The sequence below is a fragment of the Pelobates fuscus genome, chromosome 2 (assembly GCF_036172605.1).
Source record: "Pelobates fuscus isolate aPelFus1 chromosome 2, aPelFus1.pri, whole genome shotgun sequence".
In the NCBI taxonomy this organism is placed as follows: Eukaryota; Metazoa; Chordata; class Amphibia; order Anura; family Pelobatidae; genus Pelobates; species Pelobates fuscus.
Genome location: NC_086318.1, coordinates 100,396,124 through 100,419,670, shown reverse-complemented (window position 1 = coordinate 100,419,670; position 23,547 = coordinate 100,396,124). Strand labels below are relative to the sequence as shown.

Below are 23,547 nucleotides of genomic sequence, written 5' to 3'. Positions count from 1 at the left end.
CTACCAGAAGTATTTTTTACATGCTAGAACCAAAATGCTCAGGTTCAGGATACACTGACTCAAATTTAGAATTTTAGCCTGATGTACATATTTTCCTGTTTTCGACTTTCCTAAAAAGGCAATGCAAAAGGTGACAGTGGAAGACCGTGTCGACTCTAATTCCTATGATGAATAAGATGATTCTGGAACCTCCAAGGGAAATTTCTGTACGTCCAGACATATTACAAGGCCCCATGACACACCAGGATCCTCAAGTTCCGTTGTTGTTGCGGGAGTCCATATTAGTATAGGCATCCCTGAGACGCTCATTGAGATCCTCTTACAATCCTATACAGGCTTTACTAAGCTTGACATGCTTTTGTCTGTTGGAATTACTCCTCGTTCAGGCCTTGAAAGGTTCTGTGTTGTAACGCTCTAGAGAAGCACTTAGCTGCACTTTGCTTCATATAGGCATTGATTGAAATCATGCCTCCACTGAGTGTGGTGAAGCCAATATGTGACGTACCACTGGTCTCACGGGCCCTGACTGAACCATTATTAGAACCTCTAGAAGGAGCTTCCATGGTGGTAGCACAGAAAGTGCTGGTGGCTGGTACCCCAGCAAGGAAAATGGGTGAACTCCAGGCTTGATCCTGTGTACCCCCATTCACTGAATTTCAACAGGATATGGTTGTCTTGCATGTAGCACCAGAGATCCTGCCTAAAGTGAGAGCCTTTCAATGCCATTCTCTACCTGTACCAAAGGATTTGGGGCATTCTCCAATAGTGCTGTTACAGCATCTCGTGGGCTTCCATGGCAATGGTCTCTGCTGAAACTTTGTAAAGTTGGCATTTGGACCTCTTTGAACTAGTTTGTCCTGCATTACATATTGGACATTGAAGCAATTAATGAGGCACAATTTGGACGTCATGTCCGTTCTCTACCTGTGCTGGAGGGTATCAGGGCACTCTCCTCTCATGCTGTTGCAGCATCATGGGCTGCCATGGCAATGGTTTCTGCTGACACTTTTTGTAAGCTAGCATTTGAACCTCTTTCAACACGTTTGTCTGGCATTTCATACTGTTCGTTAAAACAGTCTATGATGCACAATTTGGTACTCAAGTACTTAACTCCGTTCATTCTTCTATCTATGTTGAATTATTCTGATTATTTGATTGGCTATTATGTCCCTCCCTTTGTAAGCCTGGGTATTCCCCATGTGTATATGCTGCCATGATTAGCCAGGAAAGTGGAAAATGTATTCATACTTACCGTAATTTTATTTTCCTGGCTATTATTCATGGCAGCATATTCTTCCCACCCATTAATTTCTCTATTTATGTACGGTAGAGCTTGTAAACTGACTGAGGACCTTAGGGATGGAGCCTCCTTTTAAAACCTTAGTGGTTTTCCTGTCCTATCGGCTGTAGGGGAGGAGCTAACCCATGTGTATATGCTGCCATGAATAATAGCCAGGAAAAGAAAATTATGGTAAGTATGAATACATTTTCCACTATATAATTGCTGTAAAGTACATTACCTAACAAGTGGACAGAGCTGCACAACCAACGTTTCGGCTATGGAGCCTTTATCAAGAGCTTGATAAATGCTCCATAGCCGAAACATTTGATGTCTCATTATGACTTCACAGATTTCCAGTGACTTCATACAAGTTTGGAAACAAAATATAAACACTAATAAAATAAGTAATCAATCTAAAAAACATGGCAATTATTTCAGAGGCAGGGCTTAGATTGTAACTGAATTATTTCTACATTTACTTGAAGTATGTTTTAGTCACTCAGACCAAAGTGGCAGCTATGAATTAGACTCATGAGAGATAAACTAAACAGTCAATCAATACAAGTTGGTTATTAATTGACTTCTGACTATAATAATTTCATGTATTTTATTCTAAGTGGGTTAGACTAGTGTTAAACTAGTCATGCTTTCTAAATACATATTGACTAATGGAATTATTTGCAGTGCTATGAAACATGTGGGAATTCTATTAAATACATCTTGACACCATTACAAAGCTGACAGAAGACCTATCCAGCGATAAATCATTTCAGATGCTCATAGCACTTATTTCATGTGAAATGCCAAGTGATAGCTGCCAATAATATGAATAGATTCTTCTTGAGAAGACATAAGCATGCCACTGTACTAAGAAAGAAAAATAATACGATACAGACACACACACACATATATGTGCATAACTCAAGTTGGATGATGAAGCGTCAGGACAGGCGTGAAACGCGTCCAGAGTTACTGTAAGTTTTTTCATATTTTTGTTTTTCCCCCTTCTGGCAAGTGCAGGTATTCCCTTTTTTTTGTATTACTGTACATTTCAAACATTGGGCTCTGCAGAGGGAGAAAGGGTCTGCATTTATTGACATATGTTTTAAGATTTTGGATTGCCTGTCACTTATGAGGTCTGCACATATTATCATGGCATGCTGTTCGAACTTGCTGTGACCCTAGGGGTAGCAAGATCATGGCATCACCATAATTCCTACAGTGACCAAGGGGTAGCAGGCTGGGCATGCACATACAGAGCATATGGATTTACTTGCTGTGTCCCTAGGGTAGCTAGATTATGTCATCATCCTGTCTTCTGCAGTGACCAAGGGGTAGCAGGCTGGACATGCACATGCAGAGCAAAGTACAACTGATGATCTTGTACTTTCCCATGGATTTACTTTCAGTGACCCTAGAGGTAGCAAGATTTAGCAATCACCCTATTTCCTGCAGTGACCAAGGGGTAGCAGGCACATACAGAGCACATATATGGATATTATTTATTTATTTATTTATATAGCGCCATCATATTCCATAGCGCTGTACAATGGTATGATATAACCCCTTCTACCCTTCATCGGTTTCATCTAAATGGTAAGAGCAGGGCCGTTTGAAGGAATTTGGGGGCCCCAAGCAAAACGGACATGGAGGCCCCCACATGCACGCTCAAGGTCTGGGCCCCCCGGCGCCTGAACCCCCTGCCTGCCCCCCCGAGTCCGCCCACAGGGATGCAGTGTCTGCAAGGCCGGTGCAAGGATTTTTGCCGCCCTAGGCAAAAGTAAAGTTTGCCGCCCCCCATGTGACATCACAGTGCCCCACCCATATGATCTGCCATGTTAACTAACACAGTGCTGCAGTGCCGCCGTGTTTACAATAAAAGGCCTGCAGGGACAGGCTATAGACACCAGAACCACTACATTAAGCTGCAGTGGTTTTGGGGACTATAGTGTCCCTTTAATGTGAGGTAAATTAGAGATTAGTGCCACGAATAATATACTAGATTGCCTACTTACAACCAGATGAGGATGATGATGGGCTTCAGCTGCCATCTGGCTCCACTGGTCTGGTGTAGAACAGGCTCTCTGGAGGCGGTTTGTAACTGTGGTCACAAAAATCAATGTTCTGGGAGAACGGGAAGCAGCTCAATTTTTTGAGGGCCATTTACACAGCTCAAGGTCTGGGTCCCAGGGTCCACCTTCATGTTCCACCAATGAGTTTGTTCACAGGAGTGTGTGTGTGTGGGGGGGATGTCCTGATGTGTGTAAGGAATGCATTGTGTGAATCTGTGTTTGTATGTGTAAGGGCTGCAAGGTGACTTTGTGTATGTATGGGATGCAGTGTGTGTGTCTGTAAGGCTTTTAGAAAAAAAAGAAAAAACACCTTAGACACAACTGGGTCACCCCTAAATCCTGGACTGGTAGGTGTGCCTTGAGGACTGGGTTGGGAAACACTGCTGTAAGGGATGCATTGTGTGTTGCTGTGTGTAAGGGATGCATTGCTTGTGTATGTGTGTCTGTGTGTAATGCATTGTGTGTTTTTTCTGTGTGCAAGGGGTGCATTGTGTGTGTGATGGATGTCAATCTCTCCCCCTCCCCCGTCAATTTCCTTCTTCTCCCCCCTCTCCAATTTCCTTCTTCTCACCCCCTCCAATTTCCATCTTCTCCCCCTCCCTCTCATTGCCTTCTTCCCCCCTCCAATTTCCTTCTTCTCCCCCTCCCTCTCATTTCCTTCCTTCTCCCCCCCTCCAATTTCCTTCCTCTCCCCCCTCCAATTTTCTTCCTCCCTCCCCCCCAAAATTTCCTCCCTCCCTCTCCCCCCCACTCCCTCAAATTTCCTCCCTCCCTCTCCCCCCCACTCCCTAAAATTTCCTCCCTCCCTCTCCCCCTCCACCCACTCAAATTTCCTCCCTCCCCCCACCCACTCAAATTTCCTCCCTCTCCCCCCCACCCACTCAAATGTCCTCCCTCGCCCCCCACCCACTCAAACGTCCTCCCTTCGCCCCCCCACCCACTCAAATTTCCTCCCTCTCCCCCCCACCCACTCAAATTTCCTCCCTCCCTCTCCCCCCCACCCACTCAAATTTCCTCCCTCCCTCTCCCCCCCACCCACTTAAATTTCCTCCCTCTCCCCCCCACCCACTCAAATTTCCTCCATTTCCCCCCACCCACTCAAATTTCCTCCCTCTCCCCCCCACCCACTCAAATTTCCTCCCTCTCCCCCCACCCACTCAAATGTCCTCCCTCTCCCCCCCACCCACTCAAATGTCCTCCCTCTCCCCCCACCCACTCAAATTTCCTCCCTCTCCCCCCACCCACTCAAATTTCCTCCCTCCCCCCCCCACCCACTCAAATTTCCTCCCTCCCCCCCACCCACTCAAATTTCCTCCCTCTCCCCCCCACCCACTCAAATTTCCTCCCTCTCCCCCCCCACCCACTCAAATTTTCTCCCTCGCCCCCCCACCCACTCAAATTTTCTCCCTCCCCCCTCCCCACCCACTCAAATTTCCTCCCTCCCTCTCCCCCCCACTCCCTCAAATTTCCTCCCTCCCTCTCCCCCTCCACCCACTCAAATTTCCTCCCTCCCCCCACCCACTCAAATTTCCTCCCTCTCCCCCCCACCCACTCAAATTTCCTCCCTCTCCCCCCCCACCCACTCAAATTTCCTCCCTCCCTCTCCCCCCACCCACTCAAATTTCCTCCCTCTCCCCCCCACCCACTCAAATTTCCTCCCTCTCCCCCCCACCCACTCAAATTTTCTCCCTCCCCCCACCCACTCAAATTTCCTCCCTCTCCCCCCCCACCCACTCAAATTTTCTCCCTCCTCCCCCCACCCACTCAAATTTTCTCCCTCCTCCCCCCCCCCACCTACCCAAATTTTCTCCCTCCCCCCCACTCAAATTTTCTCCCTCTCCCCCCTCCCCCCCACTCACTGAAATGTCCTCCCCCAACTGGCTGTCCCTGACACCCGGCGGGCGCGCGAGGGAGCACTCTCCTCTGAGTGCTTCCTCTTCAGCTCCCTCGCGCGACAAATACTGATGCCGGAGCCGGAAGATGACGTCATCTTCCGGCTCCGGCATCAGTACGGTGCGCGAGGGAGCTGAAGAGGAAGCACTCAGAGGAGAGTGCTCCCTCGCGCGCCTGCCGGGTGTCAGCAGGGCCAGCCTGACCGGCTGCTGGGCCCCCCAGGAGAAGAGGCTGGCCCAGTGGGAACATACCGGGGTCGCAGGGCCCCCTGCGACCCGGTATGTTCCCACTGATTGTGGGGCCCGGACGACCTGAGCAGTCCGGGCCCCCCAGGACCGCATGCCCCTGCCGGCTCTGCTTGGGGCCCCGGGCCAGCTCGGGGCCCCAAGCAGTTGCTTGTTTTGCCTGTCGGCTAGCGACGGGCCTGGGTAAGAGTTTCCTGCTAATTTGAAAGGTGCCCTAAAGAATTGTGAGGCATATGATAAGAGAGCCTTGTAAAAGTAAAGTCTCTGCACAGACTGTCTGAAAGTGGCTACAGGCCCATCTACCCCTGTGCCATATATTATGCAATATTAAACAGGAGGTATCTCAAGACATCATAGAAGCTGTTAAAGCTCTATTCCTCTGGACAATTCCCAGAATGAATACTCAGATGAATCCTTGGAGATGGATACATTCAGAGATATGGAATCATCGGATGAGGAATTTCAGCCTATTTCAGTAGTTCCAGAACCCGCTCACGTGGACCATTTGATTTCCAGAGTCTGTAGGTCCTTATGCCTGAAAGTATGTGCTAAGATTGACCCTTCTACCTCTAGCCTTTCTTTTCGGATGTCAGAGGGTGTAGAGTATCTTCTCCAGTTCCTGGTCGCCTTCAAATCCTTAATGGAGGAATGGTTCTTCATCCATTGGGATTTCAGACACTAGTACCTGGGACTCTACTCCTAAGTAGACAATGCAGTACTTAGACTAGCTAAATGTTCCACTCTGCCTGTAAACAATGCGGGATCTCTCTAAAACTCCATGGATTATACATGGTCCTGCTCCTCTCTAAAGCCTATGTGGCAGCTGGCACAGGCTTTCATCTTGCTGTAAGGTCGTACCTCAATCTCTAAGGATCCAAGATTGGTATGGATAATTTGGAGGAGCATATCAGAGATAAATTTATTTTGTCTGTTGACAATTTATAAGTCATTAAGCCGGAAATAGTCTTCCGCTAAGAAGCCTGCGTAGGCTGCATTATATTTTAGCCAAAAATATGACTTTCTTTGTGTCTACTAGCTGGGCTCTTTGGCTTAGTACCTGGTCCACAGATGCATCATCCTAAATTAATGGATCAAGAGAATTGTAGAGGGCAGGAAAGTGTGTCTACTTAAAAACCTAAGGTTCAGGAGACCATTTTGAACCAAGGAGTCTCATTAACTTCAATCTTGGACCAAGGTATTTCACACCAGGAAGAGAGTATGGTAGATATTAACCCTGATGTTAGTGGTCATTATTCTACCAGAGGAAGGGAAAAGGTAAAAATAGATGCTTTGCAAATTTCATGGCTTCCCTTCAAATTAGAGGAAGCTATTGTGAGAAATTTTTAAAAGCAACTAGAACACAAATATTCTGTTTCTAACAGATGATGAAGATTCATTCTAGTTTACAGGATTCTTGCACATTCTTCATCATAAAGGTAGTATTTCTAGTACATTGGATGAGGTCTATAGATTTGCAGGATGCTTATTGCCATGTATCCTTTGCCCCACATCACCAGGTGTTTCTCAGATTGCAGTGGAACGACACTTATTTTTACATCTTCATGATGAAACAAGAATGTCTGCTGTAGTCACCTTGCTCACTGCCAGTTCAGGGTATAGCTGGGAACAGTTCGACATGGTCCAAGCTCTCTTCAGACTATTATATTATCTCAGCAGAGAGAGTTTTGATCCAGGTCCTCCACCATAGATCTGATAAGATGTTACAAGGGCGGAGGTTAACTTTCCCGTGGAAATCCCTTGGACAGTGATAACTATGAATACCATCCACTGGGGTTGAGGAACTTTTCTCCAAAATAAAATACGTTCAGGAAAGGGACTCCAACACTTCTCTTCTGCATAGGTTGCAAGAGCCAATATCAATTAGCCTGACAGTTCCATGTTGGTAACCAGTCCATGGTTTCCACTTCTACTTATCTTCATAAGTACCCCCATGGGATCTCCCAAAAGAGTTCTTCCCTCTTTCATCAGGTCCAGTGCTACTTTCCTTATTCTGAAGGTTTTGAAATTGTAAAGAAGGGCTTCAATATAAGAGTTTTTGAACTACAGTAATTAATACCCTTCTGAAGGCCATGGAAAACGTATATCCTTGGCTACCTTTACAGAGTTGAGATGCCTTTTTTCTTGGTCTATTTCTAATTAGGTGGTCATTCAAATTCATTTTACCAAGGAGGTTCTAAGTTCTTCAATCCAGGACTCATCTAGGAATTAGCCACATCACCTCAGAGATATATGTCTCAGCACTCTCTGATTTCGTTTTTCATGAAAGGACTTTGATATGGAGGTATCTACATTTTTGCTGGCTGTATTTATATGATCCCACAGTTAACCATTGCTCCCCATGGAATTCTTCCCTGTTTTTTTGGAGGGGGGGGGGGGGGGGGGCTCTGAAATCTTCACCCCTTTCAACCATGAGACGATATCTCTCCACAACTGCTTAATATTAAGTTAGCTCTATAGGTGACATTAGCATGGGCTGAAGGATATTAGATCTTCAAGCACTATTTTGCATAGAACCCTTTACTGCCTTGCACAATATATCTAAAGCCTATTGATTAGAATGTAGAATCAGTAATGAAACTTTCTCCTCCTGTCCTAGACAGATGTCTCTTATTTCTATAGATCCAATTTCTGGCTTTCTTCTGATAGTCTGTTTATCTTTACTAATAGACTATAAAGGTCTTCAAGACTATATAAAAGCCATCAGCAGATGGATAGTCTTGGCTATTTTGTAGACTACGAAGACCTAGTGGTTACAGTAACTGAAGGTCTGTTTGCTCTCCACCAGAGGCCATTCTCCCTCTTGAGCACTGGTGGCCAAGTTTCCCTGGAAAGGTAAGGTAAATGGCTGATTGGTCCTCAATCAATTTTCAGAATTTTTTTTGGTACATTTGAGTAGGTCAATTTGATCATGCGGTAATAGTGGGCAATCAGTATAACATGTCCTTATGAGGTGTGTGTTGTCAATTTGCATTCAGAAATATTAGTGTCTAGTGTTGTAAACATATATCATATAACTTGCCACTTCCGCATTATACCAACCACTAGGGGAGTAGCACAATATTAATTTAAAATGCAAATGAAGAATAATATAAAGTGACAAAACAAGTGCTAATATTTATAGGATTTATGATGATCACAGATTCTTAACACTTCTTTTATGTCAATAGTTTTTTTTTTTTTTTTAATATTATACACCCCTTTCGATTGAATAAAAAAATAAGGAGTTTATATTAATAGCACTTAGTGACTCCTGCTAATGTATGATGTTAAACATCCATTGTTATTTCCGTTCTGTTTCCACTCTAGTCTGATTGTCCGGTATGATCCTGGTTACCATGGCAACACATAGCAGTATGGGAGGTGATCGGAGACCCTGATTAAGGTTGTACCTTAACGGCGCTTGTACACGGAGGAGCAGCCAATTGGGTAAGTGTATCCATTGGTTGCCCCGGTTACATAACGTGGCCGGAGAGTCCTAGCAACCTCCCTTCAGTCATCTGTGACGTGTACATCCCAGAAGTCTTTGCACATGCCCAAGTGCGACCGGAACAAGCCGGGCAATCAGCGGAGTGGGCATCAGCTGGAAAAAGTGAGTACCTGCATTTTAGGTTCCCTATAAAGCCATTCACTGTATTATTTGTGTTTTATGTGTCCTGATGAAAGCTGTTTAGGAGCTGAAACGTTGACTTATGGAATAAAGAAGAAATTATTGATTGAAATTCTGAGTGCCGTTATCTTTATATATATATATATATATATATATATATATATATATATATATATATATATATATATACTTCCGTTTAAGAATTAGAAAGGCCATGCAGTTTAACCAAATAGCAAAATAAAAATTACAATAATCGCTCTTATTTTGCAATAAAAAAACATTCAAATGCTTACTATGCATACATAAATTGCAGCCCTAACAACTACTGAGACAAGTTACATTGTTTCAGGCAATCATGAATTCAGTCTGGACATCTCTGAAAAAAAGTTTGAAGAGATATCCCATACGTAAACTTGCATGAGGCAGTAATATTCTCTAGTAATATTGTTCACAAGAAAAAGAATATGTAAAAAGGCGACAGAAACAAATGCAATTTAGACAACCCATCTTCCTAGATACAATTTTAAATGAATTGTATTCATTGAGTAGCGCATCTCTGAACCATTTTAAGTTATGTGTGTTATTTTATATTGCACATACAAAGTGATATCTAAGAATTTAATAGAGGCAATATAATATTGTGTTCCTATAAACGTATTCACTGAATAATATATTACTAACCACCAACTTGCCTTTGCAAAAGCTACAAATGTACAACAAGTTTTTTGCCTTCAAATAATATTACTATTGGAAACAAAACTAGATAAAAGCTCAATTTCATATTAGTTCTTCAGGTTGAATAGACCTAAAAGGACAAAAAAAAAAAAAAAAAACTAAACAAAACATTTAAAGGGAAACTCCAGGCACCCAGACCACTTCTGCCCATTGGAGTGGTCTGGGTGAGAACTCCTACTACCCTTAAAGGGACACTATAGTCACCTGAACAACTTTAGCTTAATTAAGCAGTTTTGGTGTATAGAACATGCCCCTGCAGCCTCACTGCTCAATCCTCTGCCATTTAGGAGTTAAATCCCTTTGTTTATGAACCCTAGTCACACCTCCCTGCATGTGACTTGCACAGCCTTCCATAAACACTTCCTGTAAAGAGAGCCCTATTTAGGCTTTCTTTATTGCAAGTTCTGTTTAATTACTATTTTCTTATCCCCTGCTATGTTAACCCCTTAACACCGCAGCCAAATGTACAAGTTGTGAACAGAACAAAACGTAAACAAAACCTGGCATTTGCGCTATATGTCTGTCCAACCGTAATTCACCTCTTTCATATTAAATGCACCCCCCTTATTATATATCATTTTATTCAGGGGAAACAGGGCTTTCATTTAACATCAAATATTTAGGTATTGAACTTAATTTAATATAAAAAATATATAAAAAAAATGGGAGAAAAAAAGATTTTTTTTATTTTTTTTAGTTCTATGTGACATTTTAACTGTGGATGTCAAAATACTGTTTGCTTTTACTGCAATAAAATACACATATTTGTATTCAGCGATGTCTCACGTGTAAAACATTACCCCCTATGTACAGGTTTTATGGTGTTTTGGGAAGTTACAGGGTCAAATATAGCACGTTACATTTGAAATTGAAATTCGCCAGATTGGTTACGTTGCCTTTGAGACTGTATAGTAGCCCAGGAATTAAATTTACACCCATAATGGCATACCATTTGCAATAGTAGACAACCCAAGGTATTGCAAATGGGGTATGTCCAGTCTTTTTTAGTAGCCACTTGGTCACAAACACTGGCCAAAGTTAGCGTTAGTATTTGTTTGTGTGTGAAAAATGCAAAAAACGCCAATTTTGGCCAGTGTTTGTGACTAAGTGGCTACTAAAAAAGTCTGGACAAACCCCATTTGCAATACCTTGGGTTGCCTACTATTGCAAATGGTATGCCATCATAGGGGTAATTTTCATTCTTGGGCTACCATAGGGTCACAAAAGCAACGTAAGCAATCTGGCGAATTTTAATGTGAAAAAAATGAAACACAAGCCTTATATTTGACGCTGTAACTTTTGAAAACACCATAAAACCTGTACATGTGGGGTACTGTTGTACTCGGGAGACTTCGCTCAACACAAATATTTGTATTTCAAAACAGAAAAAAGTATTGCAGCAATAATATCGTCCGTGTAAGTGCTGTTTGTGCGTGAAAAATGCAGAAAACGTCACTTACTGGCGATATCATCGTTGTAATACATTTTACTGTTTTGAAACACTAATATCTGTGTTCAGCAAAGTCTCCCGAGTAAAACAGTACCCCCCATGTATAGGTTTTATGGTGTCTTGGAAAGTTATAGGGTTAAATATAGTGCTAGCAAATTAAATTCCCTATACTTTCGGCATGGGTTGTCAGGCAGGTCCCGCTAATTGTAATTAATTAGGATACCTAATTATGTAAAATTATTACATAAATATATGTGTAGAATTAATATATGTATATATATACATATGTGTATATATACGTATATATATATAATTTTTTAAAAATATTTTTATATATATATATATATATATATATATATATATATATATATATATATATATATATATATATATATAGTGATATATACGTATATATTTATGTATATAGATATATATATATTATGATATATATATATATATATTATTTTGATATAAATATATATATTAATATCACAATACAGTTAGAACGAAATAACACATCTATATATTTTTTAATTATTTATTTTTAAATATGTTTTTAATTTTATTTTTTTACGTATTTACATATATTTTTTTATACTATATATAAATATATACAACAATAATTATATATATATTTAATCAGTATCAGTCTACGTGTAATTTGATATTAATATATATATATATATATATATATATATATATATTAATATTTAAATACACGTCGTGTATGTGTAAATGTGTGTGTGTGTGTGTGTATGTGTATATATATATATATATATATATATATATATATATATATATACTTAGATCATATATATATATAATATATATGATCTAAGTATATTTTATTTGTAACTGTAATTTTTTTTATTTCTTTTTTTAACTAATATTTTATTTTTTTTCCACAGGACAGGGGGCAATGACAGTGTCAGCCAGTGATTTCACATCACTGGCTGACACACAGGATCAGTGATCACAGTGACTGCCTGTCACTGTGATCACCTCCTGCAGATTGGGTAATTGACCACAGGGGGGAGTGCCTGGGTGGTACAAGCACTCCCCCCTTCCAATCTGCAGGGGGATCACTGTGCCAGTTACATGTGTCAGCCAATAGGCTGACACATGTAACACTGATCGCAGTGACAGGCTGTCACTGCGATCTCAGACTTAGCAGATCGCGGTCACTGACCCCAGGGGGACTGCCTGGGGGGCCAGGTAAGTCCCCCGACCGCGATCTGCAGAAGGGGAAAGCCGCCGGCCGCATGTGTCAGCCGATTTGAAATCGGCTGACACATGCTGAATACTGGTCGCAGTGACAGCCTGTCACTGCGATCAGAGACTGCAGATAGCGGTCACCGGCCACAGGGGGGGTTGCCTGGGAGGCCAGGCATCCCCCCGACCGCGATCTGCAGTGGGCGATCAAAGTTCAATTTAGAGATTTAGATACAATTATTTAAGGTAAATTACATCGGTTTGAAAGTGAAACCAGTTTTTTTTTTCATGCAGGCTGTGTCAATTATAGCCAGGGGAGGTGTGGCTAGGGTTGCATAAACAGAAACAAAGTGATTTAACTCCTAAATGACAGTGAATTGAGCAGTGGAATTGCAGGGGAATGATCTATACACTAAAACTGCTTTATTTAGCTAAAGTAATTTAGGTGACTATAGTGTTCCTTTAACCCTGCAAGTGTAATTATTGCAGTTTTTTTTATTTTTAAACTGCAATAATTACCTTGCAGGGTTAACTCCTCTAGTGGGTGTCTACTAGACAGCCACTAGAGGGCACTTCCGTGTCTATAGCACAGGTTTTCTGTGCTATAGCATCGCTGGACGTCCTCACGCTGTGTGAGGACCACCAGCGTCGCTCAATTCCCCATAGGAAAGCATTGAAAAGCATTTTCAATGCTTTCCTATGGAGAGCTCTAATGTGCGTGCGCGGTATTCCCGCGCATGCGCATTAGGTCTCCCCGGCCGGCGGGGAGGAGCGGCGGCGACCTGAAACCACCGCCGAGGGACATCGGTGGGGGTCTTAGGTAAGTGACTGAAGGGGTTTTCACCCCTTCAACAACCGGGGATGGGAGGTGGGAGGGAGAGGGGACCTGCAGTGCCAGGAAGACTGATTGTATTCCTGGCACTGGAGTGTCCCTTTAAGTTGAGTTAAATGTTAATAAACAAAAATGGAAGAGCCATTAACTGCCCATTTTTTTTAAATCAATTTAAAGAGGAGATTAATACATTAAAATATATATATATATATATATATATATATATATATATATATATATATTTTTTTTTTTGTGCATGACACAATTTTATTCTTGATGACCTGTTTGCGAACATCTTTTGAAATAGCACAAAATTGCCACTCTGCTAATGAATGAAAACAAAAGAAGACTTAAGAATCCCAATGCAGTAATTGCCAAAAATCGGGTTTTCATTTTGGTGTCAATTTCCAGTTAACATTACACTAACTAGCACTTACTGTTTTTCATTCTGAATTGACAGTTCTTTATAGTATCTGTGGCATTTAAATTGCTGGAAAAGGCATTTGCTACACAGCTGGCACTGAAATATCAACTACTTGCTCAGTGAGAAACTCAAAATACACAGAGACATCCTTATGACATCACTACATTCTGCTGCCCTCACAATGATTTGGGCACAGAGCAATATGTTAGAAAACAAATGTAAATAACTAGAAGACACCAGTACAAATATTTATATCTGGGGGAGAGAAGGGGGTATGCTATGTAAAAAGGAGCAAACTCCTATAAGGAGCTGCTACTTGATACCCATTTCAATGACCTTATATACTTTTGATCATGATATAAGTGGTAAAGGTATTATAACTTTTATAGCTGCTCCTGCTATATAACACTGTTAGCATTTAGGCTGCTTTTTGTTGCTATAAGTACTGTATATTGTTGCTTAGAAAGTCTTGCCATTATAACCAGCACCATCACTTTCTACTTTTGTTTAACTTGAACCATGTTTCTTCACAGTTCATTCTGCGTTCTGTTTTTTTCCCTCTTTTGTGCTGCTGCTTGGTTAATTGGGGGAGTGTTCGTTAATTTCCACTGGTGTAGGATTTGTATACGCATATAAGCACACCCTTAACTCACTGAGTTTGCTCACATTTGCTTGAAAGCAGACTCTACAAGCAGATTCTTTCAAGAAGGGAGTGAAAAAAACAGGATTTTAAACTAACAAGGGGTTTAAAACAGCAAGGTAATTGTTTTACTGTCCTGTATCTGGGAAAATGAGTGTTAGCAAGATTGCTGATTTGACTCAATACACATCTTGTTGCATGTATGCATGTCTGGAAGTACCCGTCCAGGTTCCATACCTTTGTGACAGGTGTGTGCGAGTGGCTTCTCTGGAAGCTCAGATTGGAGATCTCGAGAAGCAAATTGCAACATTGAGGGAGATCAACAATCTTGAGATGAGCCTGCTGCTCACTGAGCAGTGTTTAGTGGGGGCAGGTAGTGGAGTGGAAGGAGATTAGACAGATCGGGGAACAGGCACGTAGCTGGGTGACAGTGGGGCCAAGTAGCATGGGGAGAGGGAAGAGGAAAGGGCGAGCTAGGCCTGAGTTTGTGCAACCTAGCAGATTTGGCCGTTTGAGTGAAGATAATTGGGAGCATCAGCTCGGGAGTAGGTGGTATTCTCTGAGATACTATCCGTGCCACGTGCTACAGTGGAAAGGCAGCGGGAGAATAGAGAGGTCAATATGTGGCTGAAGTCTTGGTGCAGGAAGGAGGGTTTGGGGTTTTTAGAACACTGGGCCAACTTTGCGCTTGGGAACAACCTTTATAGAAGTGATGGATTGCACCTAAACGGGAGAGGGTCTGCAGTGCTGGGGGAAAGGATGGCTAGAAGGTTGGAGGAGATTTTAAACTAGTAGTGGGGAGAGGGTCATAGCAATCTATAAAATGGAGATAGGAAAGAAAGGAGATGGGCTCTAGCTCAGTATAAGGGGAGTGGAGATGGGAGGAGGGCCAAGCTCATTACAGAGGAGGTATGTAATATTTATAAAAATTCACAAAAAGTACAAGTGACTCATGATAATATTAAATGTATGCTTACTGATGAAGGAGCCTTAATAACAAAATGGGGAGACCTAGAGGCAAAAGCATACACTAAACCAGGCATAGGCAACCTTCGGCACTCCAGATGTTTTGGACTACACCTCCCATGATGCTTTGCCAGCGTTATTGGTGCAAGAGCATTATGGTGGACTAAACAATATGACATAATAGGCATAACTGCAACGTGGTGGGATGAGACACATGACTGGGCACTTAATTTAAATGGGTACACACTATTTATGAAGGATAGAAAGAAAAAAAAAAAAAAGCAGGAGAGCTGGTGTGGTATGTGTGTATGTCAGCCATGAGTTAAAGTCAAATCTTAAGGAAGTGGAAGGTGATGAGGAAAATGTGTAAGCTTTATGGGTAAATATCTGCTAGGGCAAAACAAGTGAAATCAATTATTGGTTGGGATATGTTCTAAACCACCTAATTTTAATATTGATGAACAACAGCTGTTTGAGCAAACTGAGAAAACTGCAAATCTGGATAACATGTTAATTATTGGAGATTTTAATTACCCGGACATAAACTGGGACAGTCTAGTAGTTCAGCAAAGGGAATTAGGTTTTTGAACTTGTTAAATGACACCATGTCACATCTTGTACAAGCACCAACTAGGAAGGACACTTGTCTGGACCTGGTTCTAACAAACAACGTTGATCTTTTGACCAACATTCAAGTAAAAATAGTGATCACAATATAGTGTCCTTTGAAATAAACTCATAAAAACAAAACCACATGGGGCTATACTAAAACATAATTTGAAAAAGGCCAATTTCAATAGGTTAAGGGGCGCCTTACAATATATTAACTGCCATAAACTATTTCGTGAAAAAGGACACTGAGGATAAATGGAATATCTTCCAACAAATATTAGAAAGGTACATTTCTCAGTGTGTACCATTGGGTAATAAATATAAGATAAACAAATTGAAACCAATGTGGCTTAGTGGGAAAGTGAATCAAGAAATTAAAAAACAAAATCAAAAGGGCATTCAAAGCCTTTAAACTGGGCAAATCAGAGGCATCCTTTCAAAGATATAAGAAAGCCAATAATGTGTGCAAAAAAGTGATTTGATAAACTTCAAAATGAAAAAATGGTAGCCAAAGAGAGCAAAATTAAAGTGTAGGTACACTAAAAACCGGGTTGGGGGTGTTAGTTAATGAAGACCAGGAAAAGGCAGAAATTTTAAATAACTATTTCTCCTACATATACATTAAGGAAGAACCTACGGCAATAGATATGCAAATGATTGCTACAAAAAAACATGCAGAAAAATTGTAATTGGCTAACTCAAGACAAGGTGCTGCAGCAACTAAAGAAAGGTAATATAAACAAAGTTCCAGTGCCTTGCAGTATCCATCCACGAGTACTTAAGGAACTAAGTTTGGAAATAAGTGAACCTCTTTTTTTAATCTTTCAAGATTCTTTTCTTTCAGGAAGTGTTCCAGAAGATTGGAGGAAGGCAGATGTGGTTCCTACATTCAAAAAGGGTTCAGAATCCTTGCCTGAAAATTATAGACCTGTGAGCTTAACTTCCGTGGCTGGGAAAGTATTTGAAAGGTTATTAAGGGATAATATTGAAGAATTCCTTGAGAAGAATGTGGTTATCAGCAAAAATCAGCATGGTCTTATGAAGCACAGATCATGTCAAACTAAATTGATTGCATTATACTAAGTAAGTAGAAGTATAGATCAGGGTGTTGCAGTGGATGTGATCTATTTGGATTTTGCCAAGCCGTTTGATACAGTTCCACACAATAGATTAGTGTTCAAACTAAAAGAAATCTGTCTAGATGAAAATTCTTGTTCTTGGGTAGAACATTGGCTTAAAATAGAGTACAGAGAGTTGTCATTAATGGTACATTTTCAAGCTGGACAAAAGTGGTAAGTGGTGTCCCTTAGGGTTCTGTTTTTGGACCGCTTTTATTTAACATATTTATAAATGATCTTAAAAAGAATTGTAAGTCATGTTTCAGTGTTTGCAGATGACACAACACTCTGTAAAATAATACAATGTAAGCAAGACATTACTTTGCTGCAGAGGGATTTAGATAGACTGGGGGATCGGGCACTTAAATGGCAGATGAAATTTAATGTAGAAAAATGCAAAGTTATGCACTTCGGCGTAAAGAATGCACAAGCAACTTATACCCTTAATGGAAGCAAATTAGGTATAACAACACACGAGAAGGATTTGGGAATTGTTATATACAACAAACTATGCAACAATGTGCAATGTCAATCAGCAGTGGTTAAGGCCAGTAAGGTATAGTCATGCATGAAAAAGGCATTCATTCTAGGGATGAGAATATATTTTTGACTCTTTATAAATCACTGGTAAGACCACATCTTGAATATGCTGTGCAATTTTGGGCACCTGTTCTGAAGAAGGATATTATGGCACTAGAAAGAGTGCAGAGGTGGCTACAAAAGTAATAAAATAATGGAACAATTTATCTATGAAGAAAGGATAACAAATTTAAACCTCTTTAGTTTAGAAAAACGTCGCCTGAGAGGGGATATGATAGCCTTATACAAATATATCCGGGGCCAATACAAACCATTGTGTGCAAATTTATTCACAAACCGGACTTTACATAGGACACAAGGTCATGTGTTTAGACTGGAAGAAAGAAGATTTAGTCTAAGGCAAAGGAAACGTTTTTAGCCGTACTCTGCCCGAAGAAGTGGTTTTATCAGAGTCCGTACATATGTTTAGACAGCAACTAGATGCATACTTGCAAAAACAGAATATTCAATAATATAATTTCTCAATGTAGGGTAGTAGCTTCTTGATCCAAGGATAAAGCTGACTGTCATTCTCGGGTCAATATGGAATTTATTTCCTAGTTTGTAGCAAAATTGGAAGTGCTTCAAACTGGATTGTTTTGCCTTCTTTTGGATCAACAGCAATAAACAAATGTGAGCAAGGCTGAACTTGATGGACATATGTCTCTTTTCAGCCTATGTAACTATATAACTATGTAACAATACAATTCCCATAAAACATTTTATTTTAAAACATTAAAAAGAAGAAAAATGTAAAGTACAAAAATGACATTTATTCTAAAATGATTAAAATATATACTTACCTAAAGACTGCATCAGTCTCCTTTTAGGGACATTCCCCATTTCCTTTCCCATTTTAACCCTGCTGCGGAGAACGGAAATGTTTTCAGACTGACTGCCACTAGAGCTGCTTCCACAAAATAATAGAGTAAAACTCCACTGATTGTCGCAGCATGGCATTTTTGCAGACATGTGCACAAGCCTCCCAATGCATAGGAAAGCATTGGATCGGCTGAGATAATTAATGTCAGTAGACTCAGCCATAGAGTTGGGACAGTACGCTGAAGACCAGGGAAAAGAGGTAGGTAAAATAACATATTTAACACTGGCAGTGGGAGCCCAGTCATCAAACAGTGACTAGGGCACTATGAAGGTAGAAATACACAATTTTAACTCTGACAATATAGGGTTCCTTTAAGATGACCTTTGCTGATGCAGTGGCTACCCACAGCTTCCCATAATGCATTTGGCGAGCATTATTATTGGGGAGGACTGCATGCACAGCTGCCAAAGGTGACATCTTTATAGCTCTGGAAGTTATTTACTGAACAGATCCAGACTGATGTTAAATAACATTTTATCTAAACATTTGCTAGCTGTTTGTCATAAATTATGAAGTGAGCAATATAGGAGTCTGCCATGAAAGTATACCTTTAAGACCTTCATATATAAATATCCAGAAATGTTTTCAATACTTTAATACACATGGTTCCATTCTATCTGTAAGATTACTTTTCTTTTAAAAACAAATTGACAGTGAATAGAAAATAGCTTATCACCTGAAACTATTCTAATGACTCACCTCTTATCACACAGTATCAGTCTTTATTCAGTGAAAGGTAAGGAGAATTGTTTCAAATATCAGTGACAGAATTATCCCTCAGGAAATGACACTGGGAGACTAACATGTGACTTTATCCACATATTCATTCTGACAGTAAAATGTCAGGTTTCTGGATTTTTAATTAATAAAATTGCAATTCAAATGAAATGGTTTCAAGTCATAACAAATTGTCTTTCAGACAAAGGTACAATATTTCATGTCAGAGAATGTCACAGAATGGACTTCCACACGTATTGAAAACACTTATTACGTATTTCTCTGCTATATTTCACAGTACATTGACAAGTATATAATCATTCAGATTGCATTTCATTTAATTGTATTCACACATGCAAGGACTTGAAGGAGCAAGAATGAAAAGATTACATTTTTAATTAGTACACCCTAGGCATATAACTAAAGAAACTTGTCAAAAAGAAAGACATCCAAAACGTGGCCTGTTGGAAATAGTTAACTTCACTGTAATAAAATAAGCATATTGATATACTTATATATTGACTAGTTAGAGCAGTGGTAATGTTCAGATCTCTGTCAGAATACTTCACCAGTAAGTGTCCCTGGGCAAGACACCCAATTATACATAGTCTCCTTCTATACATTATAAGTTTGATTTAGCTGGCTCTTCTTAACCTCTTGTCTCTGTATGTCAATTAATTCGTGTCCGATATCCCCTTTCCATAAGTGTAAAGCACTGCTGAATCTAATGGTGCAATATAAATATTATTACACTTTGAATACACTGTGAAACCTTTGGCACCCCTTCTGAAGAAAGATATTATGGCACAATAAAAACAGGTGAGCTACGCTGACCGCCATGCCGAACAGTCGCACGGGGTGAGAGCTCCTGGCGGGCAAGTGAAACGGTGGACAAAAACGGAGGCTATACAGCCCAAAGACGTCCCGAAGTGTGCTACCCACTCCGGGGGTACACTGAGGTCCCGGGGGATACCCTTTGGGAGCCTGTCGGGGCATTCTGAGCGGGGTGAATAATCTGAGGCCTACAGGAGCGGGAGCCGGAGAGAGGCGGCCGCTCTCTCCGAAACCGCACACTGCAGCAACTACAGCTAACCTCCTAACCCCCCCCCTTTGGACCGGTGGGGGTCATCCCGGTCCCCGTGAGACAAGCGGATAAACGAGGATAGCAATCGAGCTGTACTTTACACACATAAACGGACGAAAGGCTGTCGGAAAGCATCCAAGATGGCCGCCCGCCAGCAACCACAGAGAGGGACCACGAACAGCAGACATAAGCCTACCTCCATAGAGACCCTTGATCGTCTCTGCTCGGCCTTCCACGAGCTGCTATGCAAGCGGGGTATGCCCTGCCATCAAGCGGCCCGGAAAGTGGCCTCGTGGATCCGCCCGACGACCCGACGAAGCTACTACAGTGTCCCACAGCAGATATTTCAGGCGGGCGTCCGACAGAACGAACGCAGGCGGGAAACAGACCGTGCAAAACCGGGCACAGGTACCTTCACTAGAGGTGACCAAACTCACGGACAATCCCAGGGCCCCAGCAGTATATTAAAATGCAGCACCTCAAACACGGGTCCACTACGGAGACTCCGGAGCCGGAGCGCACAGAGGGCACTACCAAGTGGCAGTCAGACAATGATGGCGGACAAGCGCATCCAAAGACCTGCAGGATCACAAGCCCACCACCAGACAAGCCAAGCGGCACCCAAGACCGCCACGGTCATGTCGGATGATCACCCCAGAAAAGCACCTCCAACGTCCAGACAGGGCGTTGGTTGACCTATACCAACGGTAGACTCACAGAGACTGTAAGGCTACACCGAACTGAGACTTTGGCTGACAGTGCTAAGTTACCCTGAGCAAGGTCACAGTGCCTTATCCCACCCAGAACTTGCAGCTATGTAAAAGCGTGGCCGCAACCAGTTAATTTTGAATCAGTTCAATTTGCATGCACTATTGTTCTCTGGTGTCGCCACATAGTCCTGTGTTTTTCTGTCTTTGTTTTATTTTTAAGTTTTGCAACCTTTTATTGTGCACTCTCTCCTCCTGCAATAATTACCAAATACATGTCTGCCAATACTCTCTAGAGTCAACCCGAATGCCCAGCGATATCACTCATATAGCATAACACAAGCAATTTGCGTAGCTGCAGTCAAGTATTTGCTTGTTTTGTCTGTGTGTTTCCTTCACTGCTTAATGATTTTTCCACTACGCAACAACGGCACCCATCTTCACAACTAGCCCATCTCGCTTCATAGTCAAGCAACATATTCTTTTTTTGCCGCCTCATAGCTGAGACAGCGTAAATCCACATACCTGATGGGGCGCATTTGTCTACCGACACAAACCTGCAACCCTATCTTGTCTCACCGCCTTAGTCATAACTATTGAGAGGGTTTCACGTTTCAAACTACATGTTGACCACGCTTTATGTCCCTATGAAACTGCTTACATCTTGTTATTTCCATGTTCTCAAACGTACCGACCATAGTGACTTAATCCTATATTTATAAAACTGTGCACTGTTTATTATGCTACATTATTGTCACCGCATGTTTCTCATATGCTTGCACTAGCTGTTGTGGCAATGCAAAGCTGAATGTTAATTATATGCACAAATAAAATAAAGAATTAAAAAAAAAAAAAAAAAAACAGGTGAGCTACAAAATTAATAAGAGGAATGGAAAAATTTAGTTATGAACAAATCTAAATCTGTTTAGTTTAGAAAAATGGTTCCTCATGGTAGATATGACCACATTATACAAATATATTCAGGGCCAAAGCAAACCATTGCCTGGCAATATATTCATTATATTTAGACTTGAATAAATTAAATTTAGTCCAAAGCAAAGGAACATTTTTTTTTTTTTCGTTTTTTACAATAAGAATTATATGGATGTGGAATGCTCTGTCTGAAGCAGTGGTTTCATCAGAGTCTGTACAGATGTTTAAACAGCAACTGGATGAATACTTACAAAAACATAATATTCAGGGATATAATTTTTAATAGGGGTTACTGAATGACCAAACATGCAGTGTGTAAATGATAATAGAAATGAATGTATACCAGTCCATAGAGTGGCTGGGCTTTACGTTTGAGAGACAGAGAATAATCGGGGACAAGCCAAAGTCAGAAAAAACAAGGAAATCAAGGAAGCATGGTATAATAGACAAGTCAAAGGAGTATGAAAAGGAGAATAGTCAGGATAGCCAAGGGAAAAAAACAAAACAAATACATATAAAGCAATCTAACGCACTATTGGGATCCACAACAGGACAATGACCCATGCCCTATGAACCCTTTTTATAGTGTGCCTCTTTAAATTATAGAGTCATAATTTCAGCGTGAATGTGGCCGGAACTGCTAAAGAGAGGAGAGGGACTAAGGGAAAGGTCCGCTCTACATGCATGAGGTACAGTCTGTGCCACCGCCTGGGCAGCATAGGGTAATGTTTGTTGTTATGACCTGCTGCAAACGAGATGCCTAGCCAGATACCAGCTTCTGCAGTATTCCTGAGCAATAGCTTCTAGTTCAGTAATATTCTTGAGTTAGCGTGCAGCAACTGCCTTCTTCAAATCTCACTAGAGATATTTTATGGGGGCTCAAGTCAGGTGACCGATGGCCACTGTAGAATTTTCCAGGATTTCTTCTGGAACCAAACCTTGTGGAATAGTGGACTGCTGGTCGATTTCCCCTAGGATTTCCTGATACTTCAATTAAGCCATCTTTTCTTACACATGCTGCAGGTTTCCAGGGCCGGAGGATACAAATCAGTCCAAGAGCATCACCGAGCCAGCACCATGAGTTGTTTTTGTTTTTTTCAGTGTATGCTTAATACTTCTTCCTCCAGACATACCGCTGATCTATTGGGCCAAAAAGTTCCAGTATTGTTTCATCGCACCACAGAACACAATTTCAGAATCTTTGTGGCTTATTTATATGATTTTGAGCATATTGGAGCTAACTTTTATTGTGATTTTGGGTCAGTAGTTGTGTACATCTTTCTGGCATGGAAACTATCTGCATTTAGCATGATCCTTATTGTGCTTACTGAAACCTGTGCCTGTTGCCACCAGGTCTTGCTGCAGGTTTTTTGCAGTCACTCAAGGATTTTTCATAACCTGTCTTCTCAGAAATCTGGTTGCAGCCATTGATGGCTGCCTTATTCTTCGCCATCCACTGTTCTTCGCCATCCGCCATCCACTGTTCCTTCAACTTTGAACTTGTGAACTATGCTTCTGACAGTGTCTCTACAGCC

General features: G+C 41.2%; 1 protein-coding gene across 1 annotated transcript in view; it reads right to left on the bottom strand.

Moving 5' to 3' along the window:
• Positions 1 to 23,547, bottom strand: part of SLC9A9 (solute carrier family 9 member A9) — an 807,694-nt gene that overhangs the window by 465,741 nt on the left and 318,406 nt on the right. The gene's annotated exons all lie outside the window — the stretch shown is intronic.